We start from the raw sequence: 19,952 nt of genomic DNA on the forward strand, positions 1-19,952 counted from the left end.
TCAGATGCAGCTGTAAACTTCTTGGCTGAGGCCAGCTCCAGGGCAGCCTACCCAAACCTCCTCAAGCCTTGAGGAAGTTCAGATCTGGATCCGAACACCTTAGACTGAGCCTCTGTCTAGTTATGCAAGGACAAAACCCTACCCACTCCATTCCGGGAAGCCAAGCTAGCATCAGTGGGGATTAATCTCACTTGTTGCCAGCATGGTTGCAATTGGCGTGTGGGCAGGATGGAGGAGTAACAACTGTAAGTTGTTTTTCTTATATGAATAACATAGACTCATAGACTCATAGACTTTAAGGTCAGAAGGGACCATTATGATCATCTGGTCTGACCCCCTGCATGCTGCAGGCCACAAGACCCTTCCCTGGACTCTGCCGTTGAAGTCCCCAATCCTGTGTTTTAGTGACTTCAATCGGCAGAGACCCTCCTGCTAGTGATCCCTGCCCCATGCTGCGGAGGAAGGCGAAAAACCTCCAGAGGCTCAGCCAATCTACCCTGGAGGAAAATTCCTTCCCGACCCCAAATATGGCGATCAGTAATACCCCGAGCATGTAGGCAAGAGTCTCTAGCCTGACCCGTGTTGGCCATTATACTATTTACGTACCATTGCTTGGTTTTCCTTGGCTACTATGTTTTCCATTAAACCATTCCCTCCATAAACTTATCTAACTTAATCTTAAAACCAGACAGGTCCGTCGCCCGCACCGTTTCCCTCGGAAGGCCGTTCCAATATTTCACCCCTCTGACGGTCAGAAACCTTCGTCTAATTTCAAGCCTGAACTTCCCCACGGCCAGTTTATATCCATTCGTTCTTGTGTCCACATTAGTACTAAGCTGGAATAATTCCTCTCCCTCCCTTGTATTTATCCCTCTGATATATTTAAAGATAGCAATCATATCCCCCCTCAGCCTTCGCTTTGTCAGACTAAATAACCCAAGCTCCTCTAATCTCTTTTCATACGACAGGTTTTCCATTCCTCTGATCATTCTGGTCGCCCTTCTCTGCACCCGTTCCAGTTTGAGTTCAGAGATGAGCCTTAATCTGAATTTCCTACAAGCCCAGAGGAGTTTAATTCTGTATTCTGGTTCAGCTCCATTGCTAGTTAATAATAAAATATTACAGCAAAAATGTGCAGAACCCACTCTCCAAATCAGGTTGTAAATCCTGGAACCTGAAAGGAATGTACGAAGGAATCACAAAACAGCTTACTGTAAGTAATGTTTATTTACAGGGGAGGTTGAAGTCCGGCCTTCCAGCACTCCTAGTATGCACTATACTGTTGGCCAAATTTCAAACGGGCTGCCATCCACTCAACAGCTAAATCTCCAGCACAGAACTAGCTGGGCGTGCAATCACTGGGCTCTATGTTCTGCTGCTGTCATAAATTAGGATGGACAGATGCAAGAGGCAGTCCCAGCACAAAGAATAATCGTTAAGATGTTTCACGTCTGGCAGGAGATCTAGACTGATTGGGCAAGTCAGGGCTGGCCGGGCTGAAAATAACAACCTGAGTGGGGAAGAATGTGGTGCCTTCATACAGATAGAATTCCAGCTGCCAGGGGGGTCAACTGCACAGAATGAACTGTCTTGGGATCAGTGGCACATAGCGTCTGAAATCTAGGGGAGGAGATGCATACAAAGAATGGACTTTAATGGTGCAGTTGGAGTACCCAGCTACCTTCAAATAAAGATGCAGTTGCAAAGCCCTGGAAAGAAGGTATAAGGCACTACTACTGGGATTGAATCAAAGGGAGAAAAGATCCCCTCTCCCCCACCCCTCGAAAAATGTAGTGGCAAAATAAATGTGCCAGATTTCCTTCTCATTTTCTACTTTATCTTCATGCTCAGACACAGCTCCGTCTCTTCTGTCTTCCTCCTTGACCCTCATTTTCCAGGGGTCTTCATTCTCCGGAACTGTGGTGTCATCCTTGACTTTGAACCCTTTTCTCCTCCCAAAGTCCCATGTGTATAAATCTGCCTCTCACCAACCCTGCAACATTGTCCATGGACAATGCTGCCTCAACTCCAGCTCTGCAAAAATCCTCATCCATGCCCTTGCCCCTTCTCACCATGGACCCTGGTAATTCTTTAGCTGATGCTAGCATGGTTTCAACTATAGTGTGGATGGGGCCTCTGAGGATCAGTCCCTTGTAACCTTTTGAATTAAAGAGTTGTCTGCAGAATAAACCCTCCTAACATTTAGGAACAAATTCCAGGAATATGGGACATGAACATCAAGTCTTTCTAGAGGTTGTCACTTGAACAAACTGTCAGCTAATAGTTAACAGAAAGCAAATTTTTGTTCTGAAGATTTCTTTATCTAATGTGCCCTAAAGTCTCAGGTGGGGTTAATGCTCCACCTATAATAACATTGGGCTATGTCACAGGGTGGACTGGACCCTTTAAGAGGAAGCTGTGGTGGAGAGTGAGAAAGGCTCCTGCAGGGAAGACCCTGAGTCAGCAGGGAGTTTTGGGACAGTACCTCAGGGAGGAGGATCTCTGCCCAACTTAAGGCTGAGGGGGAAGATATTTTGTGTTTATTTTTAACTCCTTGCTAATAAAACCAGATCCTAAGAAGGGTTGTTACGGCACAGAGAGAAGACTTTTGGTGAGTCATTGAGGAGTCCAAAGGGGGAAACTGAGGCAGGGTGCCACAGAGCCATCCCAGGCCATGAGTCAATGCTCAGGTGGCAACTGGCCCTCTGACAAGCTGAAATTCATTCCTGGTGTAACTTGAAGAAAGTATAGGTTGGAATTTGGGAAGAATTTGGCCCTTTCAAATACAATCTATTTAAGGCTCTTTAGAACCAACATCCTATCCCTTCCATCCACCATAAAACAGCTTAGATTAAAATTTATTTGATGAGGATTTCAAATGGTGGAGAGGTCTTTATATCAGGAAGCCATTCAGGAGATCCTAGGTTGAGTCTGACATTTTGACTTGTTTACCATGACCTGGTGGAGCTGGTCTAAAACCCTCTGAAGTGAAGGGAAGTCTTTCCCTTGACTTCAGTGGTCTTTTGTTCAGGCCCTGAGAGAATCACAGAAGTAATTTAAAATGACATAGTAGAAACATTGACCATGTTGATCGATCCTTGTAAAAACACTGATTTCAGCTTCAGAAGGCAGCTAATCATTTGTCCTCAAATACAAGTAGTAGTTCCTGGCACCCAATCCTGTACTCAGACCACTGATCTCTTGAATTATAGTAGTTCATTTATTTGTCAAACAGCAAGATACCTGCTGATCAGTGTGTGTGTGTTCAAATGGTTACTTCACAGCAACCTTTTCTAAGAGCTGTGTAGGAACATAGTGTGCAAGTATTAGGTTGGCATAACATCCTCATTGTTTCATCTGATGAGCTCTGGATGTGCCATTTACAGCTTACATATTATCAAACTCAGACAACAGCATTTTGTAGCTTGGTACGTGACATTCTGATCAATTACAAAAAATAAACCATAAACATTAAAAGCACTTTACTCATTAATAACATTGTTCAAACATTAGCTAATTAATCCACACAACACCCCAGGAGGTGAGTTCTCTCTATTTTACAGGTGGCGAGAGACAGCGTTTAGGGGTAGATCGTCAGGTGATATAAATTGTGATGGCTCCACTGACGTCACCCCATGCACATGATTGCGCAATTGACTAGGTGTAATATAGGACACTGACTTGCAGTGTGACCTGGGGCAGATCCTCAGCTGATGTAAATTATCATAGTGCCATTGTGTGGAAGAATTCCTTTCCAACCCTGCCAGGTGATCAACATTTGGTCTGAACCATGCAATATAATAATCAGACTGCCTGCACACTGTGGCTGCAATTATGAAAATGGGCCTAAAACGATCATGTCCTTTCTAAATTCCATACACAATATTTGATATGAGGATTTCATATCATTTTATCTGAAAACATTTGGCTTTGGCCCAAAATTCATTTTTGCTCATTCATGATGTTTATATTATTAAACTTCTGGTCACATCCACAAGCTACTAGGTACTTTGTAAGCACAGGTTCTGTCCCCAAGAACTTACAGTAACTGAAATCCAGTAGCTTGTTCTAATCAAACTTAGGGTGACCAGATGTCCTGATTTTATAGAGACAGTCCCGATTTTTGGGTCTTTTTCTTATATAGGCTCCTATTACCCCTATCCCCTGTTCCGATTTTTCATATTTGCTGTCTGGTCACCTTAATCAAACTATACTTCACAGAAGTGGCTTTGTCTTACTCCCATAGCCACAAAGGCAGTGTGGGAGAGACAGTCTCTCCTCATGATGGGTGTAGCAATGTGTAGTATATTGGTGGCTTCTGGTAGGTAGGCCAGTAGGAATACAGGGAACTCAGCTTCTTGTCTTACCACTTCATTGGGGTCATGTGAGGCCTTCATTAGTGATTGTAAAGCACTTTGAAATCCTTATAGAAATGCCAAGTATTATTATTGTCCTAGTATTACTGTCTCCTTCTACAGGGTTTCGTTCATAGATATTGCGGTAATGTCTCAATGCCCACATGTAACACTTTAATGCTAATGGGAGATGTGCATGTGTCTACAATATAACCCACGATAGAACAAGGAACGGTTTCACAGAATGTTGATCCTCAACAACCAAGTGTGATTATTCCACGGTTATGGAGTAAAACTAAGAAAGAGGGACAGGCTGGAAATGTGTGCAAAAAATGCAGCACCTCCTTAGTTCCAGCAAAGTAAACGCAGAGGACCAAGCAAGAGACAAAAAGTCAGTGATTTAATCAAGAAGTGCTAAAACTGGGACAGAAATCTAGTTCTTTCAGGTGAGATGAGTGATTAGACTTTTGCAGATTAGGATGCAGAGCTGAAGACTAGTAAAGGTAAATAGTATAATTGTTGTTAAAATTTTTGTGATCTTGTTTATGATACCTAATTATAATAACTGAGGTAAAAAGTTGTGATTTAGTACTCCTGTACGCATGAAGTAATAAATATAAATCAATTTAATGCCCAGGCAGCTTTAAATTGAATTGGATAGTTAGATAGGTTAAAAGAAACTTTTCTGAATAGTCATTGGTATTTGAGAAGAAATATGGTCTAACGGATAAGCCAGTGGAGTGGGAGTTAGAGGACCTGGAGTCTATTCCTTACTCTGCCACTGACCTGGTGCGTGACCTTGGACAAATCACTTTACCTCTATTTCATTTCCCCATTTCTTATCTGTTTTGTTTGTAAGTTCTTTGGAGCAGGAATATTTGTGTACAGCACCTAGCATGGTGAGGCCCCAGTCTCAGCTGGGCCTTCTGAGTGCTACCTTCATACAAATGCTAATAATCTTAATGATGTAGGAGTCAAGCACAACAGTTTTGTGATACCAGTTTCATGCACTGACTTTGAGGAATGTTCATATGCTGAAGAATGTTCATACTGTTCAGAATGTTCAATATCTGAAGAATGTGCATTAAAGAATGTCCATACTTTACTGTAAATCAAAATTATGCTGCTAAAAGTCTAATGGGCGTGTACCTGAGTAAAAAGGTTTTGATCTGAGTTCATTTTCTCACATGAATAGCTGGGTGCTGAATGTGATATAAATAGCCAGGGGACAGAACTACAGCTGGTGTAAACTGGCATAGCTCCATTGAAGTCAATGAATCCACACCATTTTATATCTGCTGAAGATCCGGCTCTAGATAGACAAAGTCCCAATCAGATGTCTCACAAGAAACAAGTGGCTGTATGAATTCTGTGTTTAACGATATCTTTAACTCTCTGCTGCTCCCCCAGATTTCAGTAATAGCAATTATTGTTACTTAGTACTAATGTTTTCACCCCTCAGCTCATAGAGAGCCGAGAAGCCATGTGTACACAGCACTCTTCTCAAGTTGAGGCCAAAGACATAGAACATATACAGTGACCAAGCAGGTCCATGGAGCTACCTCCATTGCAATGGAGAGATACATACAATTGAAACAAAAGATGGATGCCCCCCTTCACTTGAGCAGGTGTAAGTCTTCAAGAAGGGCTCCATTGGATGTGGCTACAATATGTGTCTGGGTTACAGCACAACAAACTCTGCTAACTTGTCTTCTTTTGTGAGGTGTTTCTTTCATGTAAATTAAAGGGTGATCAATTTTGCTGATGTGGCTGGAGTTAGAAGAGAAGTAAACACACTGGACGACAGAACCAAACTGCAAAGTGATTTGGGTAGATAACAATAATCTGTCTCCAGAAGACATCAAAGGGCATGCCACGTGAGATCTGAGGGGTGTGTATACTCTAAATGCATAACCTTGTCCACTGATCTGAATTAAAACTGGCATCTGGCCTTCTTCACACGATGCGTAATAAATAACGTATTTTAAAAAAATGTTACTTGTCATTATTAATGGCTTTTTAATAGGTCATTTTAATTCATTATTTTAGGTGTAAGAATAACATAATAATTTTTGCTCAGTGTGCTTTTATTAGGTATGCTGCTAAGGTCACCTTTATATACAATAGGAATTGAAATTTTTGTAAGTAAAAGACTAATACATTTTAACAGGTACAGGGAAGCTACATTTACTCCACATAAAGGACCAAAATACCTCTTGTACATAGACATGATTTTCTTACATGTAAACAGCAAAGCAATCTCACTGGGTAGCTCTCTTATTCCATGGTTCATTTATTATTAACAGAAGTACTGTGGTAGTGCCCAGAGTCCTCAGTCAGGATGGGGAACCCAATGGGTATATGGCATGAGGGATGGCTCAGTGGTTTCAGCATTGGCCTGTTAAACCCAGGGTTATGAGCTCAATCCTTGAGGGGGCCACTTAGAGGGATCTGGGGCAAAATTAGTACTTGGTCCTGCTAGTGAAGGCAGGGGGCTGGACTTGATGACTTTTCAGGGTTCCTTCCAGTTCTGTGAGATAGGCATATCTCCATAAACATGTTGGAAGACACAGGGTATAGGTATATTTTGAGCTGGGAGTGTGTAACAGAGACAACTGCCATCTTCTGCCTCTAGAGCGCCCCCTCAGGGCTTCTTAAACAAACTCCACAAAATCCAAAGGAAATTAAACTTTCTCCACTTAGGATCCAATTGATTCAGTTCTCAGGCCTACTGGCCCTCCAGCCCCCAACCCCATCTTACTCTCACCAGGCATTGCCACAGTTTCCTGGATTCCCCCACCCTGCAGCTTTCTGCTGCTTTTATACCAGAAACACCTGATTCCTCTGCAGTGGGACTCATTCAGTAATCAGGGTAGGGTTGGCTAGCCTCAGCCCTCTGGCCATAAAAGGTGAGCTACCCTGTAACAGGGTGTAATTCCCATCTTGATGAGATATAGCTGGGCTTGTGCACTAAAAATAGAGTATAGCTGTGGCAGCAGGAGAGGCTAACTGCCCAGATCACATCCCCATCTGAGACACCAGAAATGTAAGTGGGTGGCCTGCCCCTTGCACGGCCACGCCTACACTATTTTTAGAGCGCTAGCTCAATGAGTGTTAGTGCGGGTATGTTTCCTTGAACTGGAAATTATCCCTTAACCTCGAAGCATAGACATACCCACAGTCTCTACCCTGAAGAGTAAGGACCTGCCAATACAATGGACTCCTGCTGGTAGATCCACCGCTACCATCTCTTGTAATGTTATCACAAGCCTCATGATATTTGGTGCTTTTTTAAAAGCCCCAGCTCCTTGAGTCATGTGATTATGTGAGAATCTCAGCTTTCATTTAAAAATAAAAGTGTCTAGCCCCCATGGTTACAGAGAAAGGTTTGAAACAGTGCACCCTAAGGGCTCAAATACCAGAAGCCAAATAAAAAATAACCAACACATTTAAAAAAATCTCATGATTTTGAAGCCAATCTCATGATTTTGGGGCCTCATTCATGAGTTCTGAATGCTTGGAATTGGCAACACTGTGAAACTCATTGCTCGGTTGGTGTCTAATTCTGCTTAGTTTTTGTTATATTATTAATGAATTAGCCTTTTAACCCTTGCCAATGACACCTGATCCTGTGAAATTCACATACTAATAAATGCATTATTCAAGCCTATGATTTGCACACGCCCAAAGCAGGAGAGAGCCCAAGGGCAGCAACTCAGAATGTCGACATAGCAACAACAACATTACTTCTGAAAGACGGAAATAGATTTTTGTTTTGTTTTTCTTCTGCATCTGTTCCAGCAAGACTTCCCTCAAAAAGTTGTTTAAGTTTAAAATGAGACTCCAATTAGCTCATCAGACAAGATGCACATGGAAATTAAATTTCTTGCCAGCAAGCCTTAAGTTCATGCTATCCACTGCTGGGCAAGTGAGAAACTGTGCTTGTGAAGAGTGCAGTGGTGGCTCAATGTCTTGAATATATAGAACAAAAATGAATCCCTTGGAGCTGTCATTTATACTTCTGTGGTACCTGGAGGTACTAGCACACAGCTGGCATTACCGCTCCTGCACCTGTGTTCCATATTCTGTTGTGAAAGGTCATCATTTAGACATAGGGATTAGCAGCTATACAGTATAAGAGCCAGGTGTGAAGAGAGAAGATGCCACATATATTGTGAAATCTTGACGTTGAAACAAATGCCAATTTCTTTTTATCTGTAGTAGTAACTCTAGCTGGGCACAATTTTTTTGAATGAAACAATGTTTCACTAAAAACTAGCTTTTTTTCCAAAATCAAAATGTTATGAATGAATTGTTTGTAAAGCCCTTGAGATTCTTGGATGGAAAGTGTCATTGTTATACCTGGTGCTTAAACTGCATGCAAATGTAAATCAGTAGGCCCTTACGAGATATTTACTTTCTTGGTATGGAATTATATAATACTTAGCGTTGCACTTGAACCATCTGTCCTGGGAGGAGCAGTGAATGTGGAATAACTGTAATAGGGTAAAAGGATTTGTGTAGTCTACAGATTTACTGAGTTTGATTTTATTGGAAGTGAGATTTTTTTCCAGCTTCATTCAAGGGAAATGTTTCAGAAATGTATACTGCTCTTGATCCAGGGGGAAAAGTTCACTTTTGAATTATAAGCAGTCCACTCCCTAAAACATTATACTGTAAAAGCATGCAAAGAACTGTTAAGTGCAGTGATGAGTAATCAGATAAAATGTTACATCTTCCTAATAAGTTATATTACCTGATTTAAAGTGACTCACAAAGGATTTATTGAAGAATGGGCTGTTATCTTTTTGCATGCTTTATGATGTAAAAAGAAGTGTCTCTTTTTTTTAAAGGAGGGAGAAAGTCTCTCATTTTTTTTACTATAGAAAAAACAGGAATGTCAAGTCTTGTCTTCTTTGGTTTTGCTGTAGGACTCCTTGAAGTTCTTCGAAACATGGCCTCACTTCACCAAAGCACTTACCTTTGTGGTCTGCCTTGGCGGTTACAGCTGTCAATAATTGTTCATATATTGAAATTTGGTCACTAATATAGCTGGGGCTTGATTCATTAAATGCTCAGAAAATTAGGACCAAAGCCTCAGTCTGGCATTGGAAGCTGACTGGTAGTTAGTGGAGGGATTTGATCATGAGCCTGACGTGCTCAAGCCACGGAGAAGGCGGGCAGCTGAATTCTGTATCAGATATCATGTGTAAGTTGTTATTCTTCATGTCATCATAACTGTACGTGTCAATGTCTGGACTGTTAGAGTGACTTCATTTTTGTTCTGTCTCTTCAGAACCTACATATGAGCTGTTATTTTGTACTCACAGTAAATATGGGAATACAAATCCTATGTGTTTCCAGACAAAAATGAAAACGGAGGAACCAACCGAGAAGGAAAACCACAGTTGCTGCCCCTTGCTGCAGCCAATTGTTTGAGTGAAATAAACTGTTTTTCTGGTAGAAAAAATAATCTGCACAATCCATAGGAGTGGTCAGCTGGATACCAGTTGATTGACTTGAAAAACGAAGCTGTTTGGGTCACTTACAGGCTATGGGCCTAATATATCCCTAATGTTCATTTACTTCCCTGGAATTTATTCACAATGAGGAATTTGGCCCTGTGCATTTTTGACTGTTGCACATTCAACATCTTTTATACTGAGCCAATGGACAAGTACACAGTGAAAGTGAAGAACTTTACTCTAAGGAACCATAATTATATTTCTGTATTGTGAAAGGATCAGGAAACATGTTATGCCTGATCAATTACTGACAGTGATGTTAAAAACTCAGTAATAGACTCTTGCTGATTCCGTGCTCCTTACTTAGCAAACTTCTGAAGCCCATTTGTGGAATTCTGTAATGCAGATGTAAATCATTGTTGAACTGCTGCTGCAGGCTAAAGACCAGAGTGGAAATTTATTCATCTTGGCTTTTAGGGACACAGTGAAGGCAGCTGGAAATACGCAGACTAGACAAACTAATTTTCTGTAATATTTTGAAAATGTTGTTAGTGCAATAAAGTAGTTATTGGATTTAAATCTTTTTTATTAGCACTTCCATATGACAGCAGCACAAACACATTACTAAAAGGCATGTTCTCCTCCCAGCATGGTGGTTGGTGGTGGTAGCAGGAAAGAGGGGGCTTTTTTAAGTACCCGGGAAAGACAAAAGTTTTGTCGACAACTTCACAGTGTAGACAAGCCCTATGTAAGCATACACACTATAGTGTTCCTCCCGCCGCTATAACTTGCCTGCTATGCCGACCTAGTAAATCCACCTTGACGAGAGGCAAAAGGCTTAGGTTGACATAGTTCTGGTGACGCAGTATATGTATAGACACTGCATTACTTATGTCACCTGTTGGCTGTCAGGGTGGCTGACAGATGGAGTCATGAAATTGACAAGAATGTCAATGCCATTGCTGGTAGGGTCCCTGTTTTGAAATTGAGCGGCGGGGGGTGTGAGGCGGGAGAAGGAGTGTTTGTATGTTCCAACTCTGAGCCCCAGCAGTGCTGAGAGCTGGAACTTTGCTGCCTGGTGCTGAGATGCCAGGCTGTGGGCTCCCTCCAGAGTTCTCGGTTGCCACCTGGTCTCATCACCCCGCTTCGCATGGAGCTCCCGAGTCCCTCCCATGGGTAGTGGGGAACTGAGAGCCCAGGTGGCTGCCAGGTTCCAGCGGGAGCTGTGCAGGGAGCTGAAAGCCCAGGTAGTAGCTGAGCTGAGAGCCTGGGCTCTCAGCCTCCACACTGCTCCTCTGAAGTTGGTGCAAGCCAGGAGTGGCAGAAGCTCCCTAAAAGTCTGTGTGTGGGGGGTCAGCAGTGCTTGAATTGTGACCCCGCCCCCACACTGCCCCTTGCCCCCAAGGCTCTGCCCTCATGCCACCCCTTCTCCCTGAGCTCCTGCCCTCACTCCGCACATTCCCCTTGAGGCCCTGCTCTAGTTCCGCCCCTTCTCCTTGAGTCCCCACCCTCGCACCACTCCTTCCCCCGAGGCCCCACCCTCGCACCTCCTATTCCTCCAAGCCCCCACCCTTGTACCGCCAATTCCTCCAAGCCCCCACCCTCGCACCGCCCATTCCCCTGAGGCCCCACCCTCACAACATCCCATCCCCCATGTCACCTCTTCCCCCAACACTCCCCTCCCCCTCGCTCGCTCCTCTCTGCCCCTTTCACCCCATCACTTACCCTGCCTTACGGCCAGTAAAAAGTGGGAGGACCATGGTCCCGGACCCCACCTGTTCCAGTGCCCCTGGTGCAAGTGCTCCTGGTGAGGACACGCACCACCAGCAGGAGGGTTGTGTGGTCATGAAAAGCCACAGTAATTACTGCGGTGGCTGTAAGTTGACCTATCATAGGTTGACTTATTTGTGTAATGTAAACATGGCCTAAAAAACGTTCAGGAAGAGGAACATGAGATTGAAGCTATCTCGCCTCCTCCCAAACACCAGGGATCTCTGCAGTGTACATAACTCCTCTTAACACTAATGGGAATGCCCATCAACGGGAGAATTTGCCTCAAGGCTATATCAGTACTGCTATTGCAAATAAACTCCTCCCTTCTCAGATGCTTATAGCCCATCACTATGATTCAGCTATTAGTACTCCAGGTCTTTAGGCCAAAAGACTATAGAAGACGTCTTGGCTCTCTTAAAGTCAGTGGGAATCTTGCCATTAACATCAGTATATCCAGGATTTCACTCTGTGGGTTTAAGTACCATAGGAGTTGTTGATCAGAGATGCGCAGGGAATTTCACTAAATTATGGTGAAAGGTGCTAATGATTGCCATCAAGTGGGTCTTTGACTGTCATAGACCTGATTAAATCCCATGGGTGTGCTAACTCCCTCTTTTTCAGGCTCAGTGGAAGGACCAGTTAAGCACCATTTACATAATGAGATAGGTGGAAACAATGGAGGCCGCCACCCAGGGTGATGGGCTGCATGGCGAGATCTGATCAGAGTAAGCCATGTGAGTGGAGGGCTTTGACTGCAAACACAAAGGCTAACAGTTTGGGTTGGCAGCCTGGGGGTGGTATAGGCAGAATGAATGTGACCCTGATAACTTTTTGAGCAGAGAACTTGCGGGTGAGGCAGTCTTGGGGATTCCTGAGCAAGGAAACTGCTGCTGTTTGTTTCTAATGTGTTCAGGAATGCAGCACTTTGAGGACATTTTTTGTTTATAAACAAGATTGTACCAAAGAATGTACCTGATTTGTAAGGCCCTGAATATTGGCTAATTGCTCAGGCCAAAAAGGCAACAAGTAGATAGTCATCAGCAGCATATGTGCTCCTCCCTTAAGTCATCATTGCAGAAAATAGTATAGTAGACACTGGTAGAGTCAAAGGTTTTGTGCAAGCTTGCTTAGCACATCAAGAGCTGTCCCCCTCCTAATTTAGACTGTTACCAGCCTGGCAGATGAAAACCCACCTGCCCCTCCAACTATTGACAAGTAAAATAATTCCCACTTTTGTGCATTCTTTCATGCACTAACATTTTAACCCCACCCCCCACAGTTTTCAAACATAGCCATTTTTAGCTGTTTCTAAGTTAAAGAACTGTAATAACCAAAACCCATTCTGCAAAAGTTACCAAGAATCACAAAATTATATAAAGATATGAGGATGTATTAAGATCACTCAAAGCAAGGGTTTGGTGGCACTAAACACTTGACCGGGCTTTTGAAGATGAGAAATAAGGTCCCAAAAATACAATCTAAGAAACCAATTCTGCAAGGACTTCCTGAAAGATAGTGGACTGCCCTCAAATTTCATTGACTTCAATGGAAGTTGTGAGTAATCAGTGTGTTGTCTGTCTTGTCTATGATTAGGCTTGTAAGGATTAGATTTTTATCAGTAAATGTTGGTAAATGTCAATTTCATCCTACACACACAACCCAAAGAAATTTTTTTTCCCATTGATAACAATCAAAATGTACATGTAGGCAAAGTAAGAAAACTGTTGCTTGAGAACTTATTAGAGTTTGATTTAAGGATATTTACACTCTATATTTTGACATGTGATGTTGAAAATTTGTTTAATGGTTACAAAGCTCTAACTTTTTGAATCTCTAGGTCTATTGCAGCGGTCAGCAACCTTTCAGAAGTGGTGTGCCGAGTCTTCATTTATTCACTCTAATTTAAGGTTTCGCCTGCCAGTAATACATTTTAATGTTTTTAGACGGTCTCTTTCTATAAGGCTATAATATATAACTAAACTATTGTTGTATGTAAAGTAAATAAGGTTTTTAAAATGTTTAAGAAGCTTCATTTAAAATTAAATTAAAATGCAGAGCCCCCCGGACCGGTGGCCAGGACCCGGGCAGTGTGTGTGCCACTGAAAATCAGCTCCCGTGCCACCTTCGGCACGCGTGCCATAGATTGCCTACCCCTGGTCTATTGTAATCAAATAATTATTGTCTCACCCACCTATGGTCTAACATCCCACAACTGTGAAAATTTAAATAGATAAAAATAGAAAAATTCATTTAAAAATAAACATGGATAATATCCGTCAAAATTATGAAAAAATAACAGTTGAATTCTGCCAAGCCCATCTATGATACATCTGCCGCCTCTCAGGATCAGGCTGCAAAAGTACTTGACCCAAACCCATCAGGAAACAAAATTCACAAACAGAACCGCATTCCGAGCCCTGCCAGGAAGATGTGACTTTTGTGTCTGTTCAAAGCTGTACATTTCTTCGGTCTCTAGTCAAATTAGAGACACTTAATGGCATGGCAGTGGTAATGTTGCCACTGGGAGGTGACCCTGGTGACACTGGGTTGAACTTCCTGACTCTAGTGAGTACACATGCAATGGACTTGGAGAGCACTGGTTGATGATTGCGGATGAAGATCACTGAGGCTGAAATACTACACATCTGGTTTTGTTTTCTGTTCCTTTCTACCTACCGGAGTTTCTTCTAATATTATTATTTTATTGTTACTGTGGCTCCTAGAAGCCCCAATTAATGGCCTCGGGCCCCACTGCATAGAATATGAAGAGATTTACAACTTGTAACTCGTACAAGAATCCTTTCTTACTGACTGGGAATCATCACATGGCTCTGTGTTTGGGAACACTGGTTTATAAACTGAAATTTTGTAGCCTTCCCCCCTATAACCTGGCCTAAATCCTATTTGGCAAGACTGAAACCCTCCACAAATAATATAGCAAAATTGATTAAATGTACACACACAGTGACTTTTTAGGTTCCAATTCAGCACAGCATTTAAGCATATTCTCAAATCCAACCCTATTCAGCAAAGCACTTAAGCACATTCTTAATTTTAAGCATGTGTTTAAATCCCAATGAAGTCAATTGAAGTCAATGGGATTTAAACGTGCTTACATGTCCTGCTGAATCAGGGCCTCAAAGAGTAAGTACAGAGACAGAAGATGACATAATATATAAAAATATAAAGATTGTAACAGCAGTAAAGCAACTACTAGCCTATACAGCCAACGTTACCATTTTATTACTGTTGCCCTTTGGGGGCCATCACTGTGGTACAAGTGTATTACCAGGCCTAACTTGAGGCATTCAAGATCTTGATAGGAGAGAACAAATACCATGGTCCCTTGCTGCCTGCAGCTTTACCTGTCAGCTAGGAAACCAGGATTTAAGCAGTTGGGAAGGCCTGGGAAAAGTAGTGTTTGTCTTGCAGTCATTTCTAAATGTGGCTAGGTTTGTGCTCAATCATATTCCCCCAGAGCATGGACTGGGAAGGTGCAAGCCACCTACTGAGAGTGCTTTCCCACTGCCCTCTACAGGATTCATACATGGGAAATCAAAGGCCAGATACTCAGCTGGTATAGTTCAGTGAGTTACAGACTTACATCAGTGGAAGAGCTGGCTCTCATTCTAGAATTCTGAATGAGTATAGATCATAGGGTGGGTCAGAGCTGGGGGTTCTTAATATTGTCTGGAGCTGGACCTTGTAGGGATTTATGTAAGGTATCAAGTAACTCAAATCATATCCAGCCAGTCAGTGCAGTGAGCAGAGAACAGGTGTGATGTGTTCACTTTGTCCTACCAAGCTCCTTGCCAGAGGATGTTATGAAGGCCAAGACTATAACAGGGTTCAAAAAAGAACTAGATAAATTCATGGAGGACAGGTCCATCAATGGCTATTAGCCAGGATGGGCAGGGATGGTGTCCCTAGCCTCTATTTGCCAGAAGCTGAGAATGGGCGACAGGGGATGGATCATTTGATGATTACCTGTTCTGTACATTCCCTCTCGGCTTGGCTTGGGTCCGGCCTGGCCCCTGCGGCGCGGGGCGGCTCCAGCCCCCTGGCCCAGCCCCCGTGGCTCGGCTCGGCTCCAGCCGCCGAGCGGCTCCGGGCCGGACCCAAGCCTGGCAACCCTGGCTGGAGCACGGCTCGATTCCTGGGGGTGGGGCTTGCCGCAAGCCCCGCCCCCAGGAATTGGGCCCCGCTCTTCCTAAAGCCGGCCCTGGTCGGAAGACAGTATACTGGACTAGATGGACCTTTGGTCTGACTCAGTAGGGCTGATCTTATATTCTTATGTAGGTGGCTGCATTCTGGGTCAGTCAGAACTTCAGGGTGGCTTCCGCTAGGCACCCAGGTAGAGCCTGTTCTAACAGTCTAGCTGAGAGGTTACAAAGGTGTGGAGGATCAAGGATATATCCAAATCAGTGTGGGAGGGCGCATTTTCTTTGGAAGGGGAAAGAACTCTGATCTGGTGACTGATGTGCCCTGCGGACTTTGTAATTGTGCGGCATCTCATAAGACTCTCTAGATAATGGGGGTTAACAAACAAAAATATCATGATTACCTTGCATGGCCTGAGACAGCTTGTCGAAATTAGAAACTTTAAACTGGATCTGTTGTTCTTACCCTTTTCCAGGCAGGGTGCAGGGACATGGCTACACCAATGTACATACTGAGAAGGGGAGTGAAGGGAGCTACTAAGAAAACACAGCACTTTATTTTTACACCATTTATGATGCAAGCACAGGCTTCTAGCCATTTTAGTTCAAGTGTATCTTCTCCACTAGGTGGCAGTATTACCAAACACACCATTAGGTTCTAGAGTTCGTTGCACTCCTTGCATGTAATGATTTACTAGAGTTGCCAGTTAAAGTGTTGCTGTTTCTTTTACAGCATGTCCATATTGCACACAACTGCACACTGAGCTGCTTTGTTCTACTGGAGTAGCCAGGGGTGTCTCTCACTGCGCTCCCCCAATGCCCAAGAAGTACTCTACCAGGACACATCAAATGAACGCGGCACCAGATCCTGCCAGAACAACAGATGCAAAACCTGCAGACATATCTCCACTGCTACAATGATCAATACCCCCACAACACACCTTTCAAGATCCCTGGGTCCTAGATGTAAGCACGGTCTGAATGAGCTCTCTCCTGACATCTAGTGATGAGCTGGGGGAAAAGACTTTAGAAACAGACATGTTTACACAGACACGCCCACTCTGCCTAGATATGCAGCATGATGAAGCTGCTTTGCCAAAATGATCACTTTAGGCTGGTGTTGGGTTACAAATCACTGTAGTTATTGAGTGCAGGGGTAATGACATGCTGTTATCCTTATTGTATGAGTAAAGGGCAGCAGAACTATACTTAGTCTGCTCTGATTGAGGAGGTCACCCTAAATTGACCCTCACTTGCTAAGCAGCGGGAAGGGATGCCAAAGCCCAGTGAGTGTGTGATGTTTGATCTGGTATTGTAGTGAAAGGAAAATCAATGTAGAGGCTGTGTTCATAGTGCAGTTCTCTGCTACCTAGTAAATTCACTAAGGGTACATCTACACTACAAGGGGGAGTCGATTTAAGATACGCAAATTCAGCTACGTGAATAGCGTAGCTGAATTCGACGTATCGCAGCCGACTTACCCCGCTGTGAGGACGGCGGCAAAATCGACTTCTGCGGCTTTCTGTCGGCGGCGCTTACTCCCACCTCCGCTGGTGGAGTAAGAGCGCCGATTTGAGGATCGATTGTCGCGTCCCAACGGGACGCGATAAATCGATCCCCGAGAGGTCGATTTCTACCCGCCGATTCAGGCGGGTAGTGTAGACCTAGCCTAAGAGATGAAATCAATGAAGACCAGGGTGAAGGGGTAGAAACTTAAAACACTGCATTGCAGAAGTGGCGGTGAGCATTCAATGGCGGCAGCAGCATGCAACCAGTGGTAGCACAGAAAAGCAGCAGCAGCAAGCGACCAGTGGTAGCAGAGAAAAGTAGTAGTGGCAGCAGCAAACATCAAATTGCAGATGTGCACAGAGACATTGCTTGACATTCCCTCCCCCTTTTCTGGGGTGGGTGGTGAACCCCTGCAAACACACCTCTGAACTTCACTACCCAAGGACCGCCAACTGTGAGTGGGGTGTAGTGGAGGGAGAGGGGAGCCATGTGCTAGAGGGACATTCATTTGTTGAACTTTCCCACTGCAAGGTGGGAAACTTAGGCAAAGGACACTGCCTAACATATGGTGGGGTTAGCGTTTTGCTTATGGTTGTGTGCTTTTGAATGTGGTTGTGATGTTTCCCCAAACTAATGCTTGGTTCCCTTTCCCTCTTATTAAACCTTCTCTCGTGTTGACACACAGAGACTTAGTGCTTGAGAGAGGGGAAGTATTGCCTCTTAGCCGTGCCCAGGACTGGTGTTTAGTTTTCCCAGATTACTGAATTGGTTCTGTTTTGTATTGTTATTGAACCTGCCCCTTGTTGCTGCTGACTCCACCTGACAAAAGGGTTACATAAACATGCCTATTATCAGAGGGGTAGCCGTGTTAGTCTGAATCTGTAAAAAGCAACAGAGGGTCCTGTGGCTCCTTTAAGACTAACAGAAGTATTGGGAGCATAAGCTTTCGTGGGTAAGAACCTCACTTCTTCAGATGCCTATCACAGTGTGTGGTGTACCTCACCCAGTGCACTGAATGCCCCCATAACAACTATGTGGTGAAACCAGACAATCACTATGCTCTTGAATGAACTCACACAGAAAAACGATAAAAGACAAAAACACCGCAACAGCTGTGGGTGAGCGCTTTTCACAGAGCAAAGATCGTTCCATATCTGACCGGTCTCAATCCTTGAAACCTGCACCAAAAGACGAGCCTGGGAGCTTTAATTCATAACTCTGCTAGACACTAAAACTCATGACTTAATAAAGACCCTGCATTTATGGCTTGTTACAACAATCTGTTACCCACTAACCTTGCTTTTTTGTCCTATATGACTGCAAAGGTGTTTTTGTCCAATGACTGCAGAGGTCCTATGACTTCAGTGGTGGCCACTTTCACCTTGAATGGTCCCTTACAATATGTGTTAACTACCTATGCTAAACAATCAGTTCCACCTTGTATTAGCTGTGACACTCTGTGGGCTACACTTGAAATGCTACAGCTGCACTGTTGCTAAAGCACGTCTGTGTAGAGACTACCTATGCGAATGGAAGGGGTACCCCTGGCGCTGTAGGTAATCCACCTCCCTGAGAGGCGGTAGGTAGGTTAACAGAAGAATTCTTTTGTCGACCTAGCACTGTCTACATTGGGGGTTATGTTGGCTTAACTACGCCGCTCAGGGTTGTGGATTTTACACACCCCTGAGTGACGTAGTTAAATTGACTTAATTTTCTAGTGTAAAACAGTCCTCAGTACCTTTCCTAGACCTGAAGAAGAGCTCTGTGTAGCTTGAGAGCTTGTCTTTCTCACCAACAGAAGTTGATTCAATAAAAAATATTACCTCACCCACCTTGTCTCTCTAATAAATGGAAAAACAGGGAAGCTTATGGCTATGAATACAAAGAACAGCTGGGAAATACCAATGACTGATAGGGAAGTTAAAGGTATCAGTGAAAAAAATCTATGGCTAATAGGGTTAAGGACAATAAGAAAGAATTCTTTACATATATCAGGAACAAACAAATCCTAGCAATGGTACTGGGCCAGTACTAAGAGATGATGGTAAAATGGTCAGTCATGATGCAGAAAAGGCAAAAGTATTCAATAAGCATTTCTTTGTTCTGTATTTGGAAAGACATAGTATAATGTATTCAGATCTTACAATGAAATAGCTCCCATTCCATCAGTAACTAGGGAGGATGTTAAATAGCAACTACCTGTATTAAAACAAACCTTTTAAAATCAGCAGAAGCAGATAACTTGCACCCAGGAGTGTTGAAAGAATTAACTGAGAAGCTCTGAAGCATGAATGCTGTTTTAAACAAATCTTGGAACCCTGGAGACGTTCCAGAGGAATGGAACAAAGCTAATGTCTATAAAGGGTAAATGTCAGCAGTTAATATGGCTTCAAATGCAGTTTAGCCTATGCCTTAAATCTTTCATTCATGTTACGCTAACTTGATTCAGCTAACACAACTGAAAATCAGAAGCTTTTTTGCCCATCCAGGCAAAACTGTAGGGACATAGTGTGGGACTTAGGAGACCTGGTTTCTATTCCTAACTCTGACTTGGTCTGTGGCCTTGGGCGAGTTATTTATCTCTATCTCAGTTTCCCCCGTGGAAATAATGGTATTTGACCTCCTTTGTAAAGTGCTTTGAGATCAGTGCAAATTATTGAAATAAGATCAGGAGAGGGTGGGTTTTATTC

Source organism: Trachemys scripta, chromosome 3 (genome assembly GCF_013100865.1).
Source record: "Trachemys scripta elegans isolate TJP31775 chromosome 3, CAS_Tse_1.0, whole genome shotgun sequence".
In the NCBI taxonomy this organism is placed as follows: Eukaryota; Metazoa; Chordata; order Testudines; family Emydidae; genus Trachemys; species Trachemys scripta.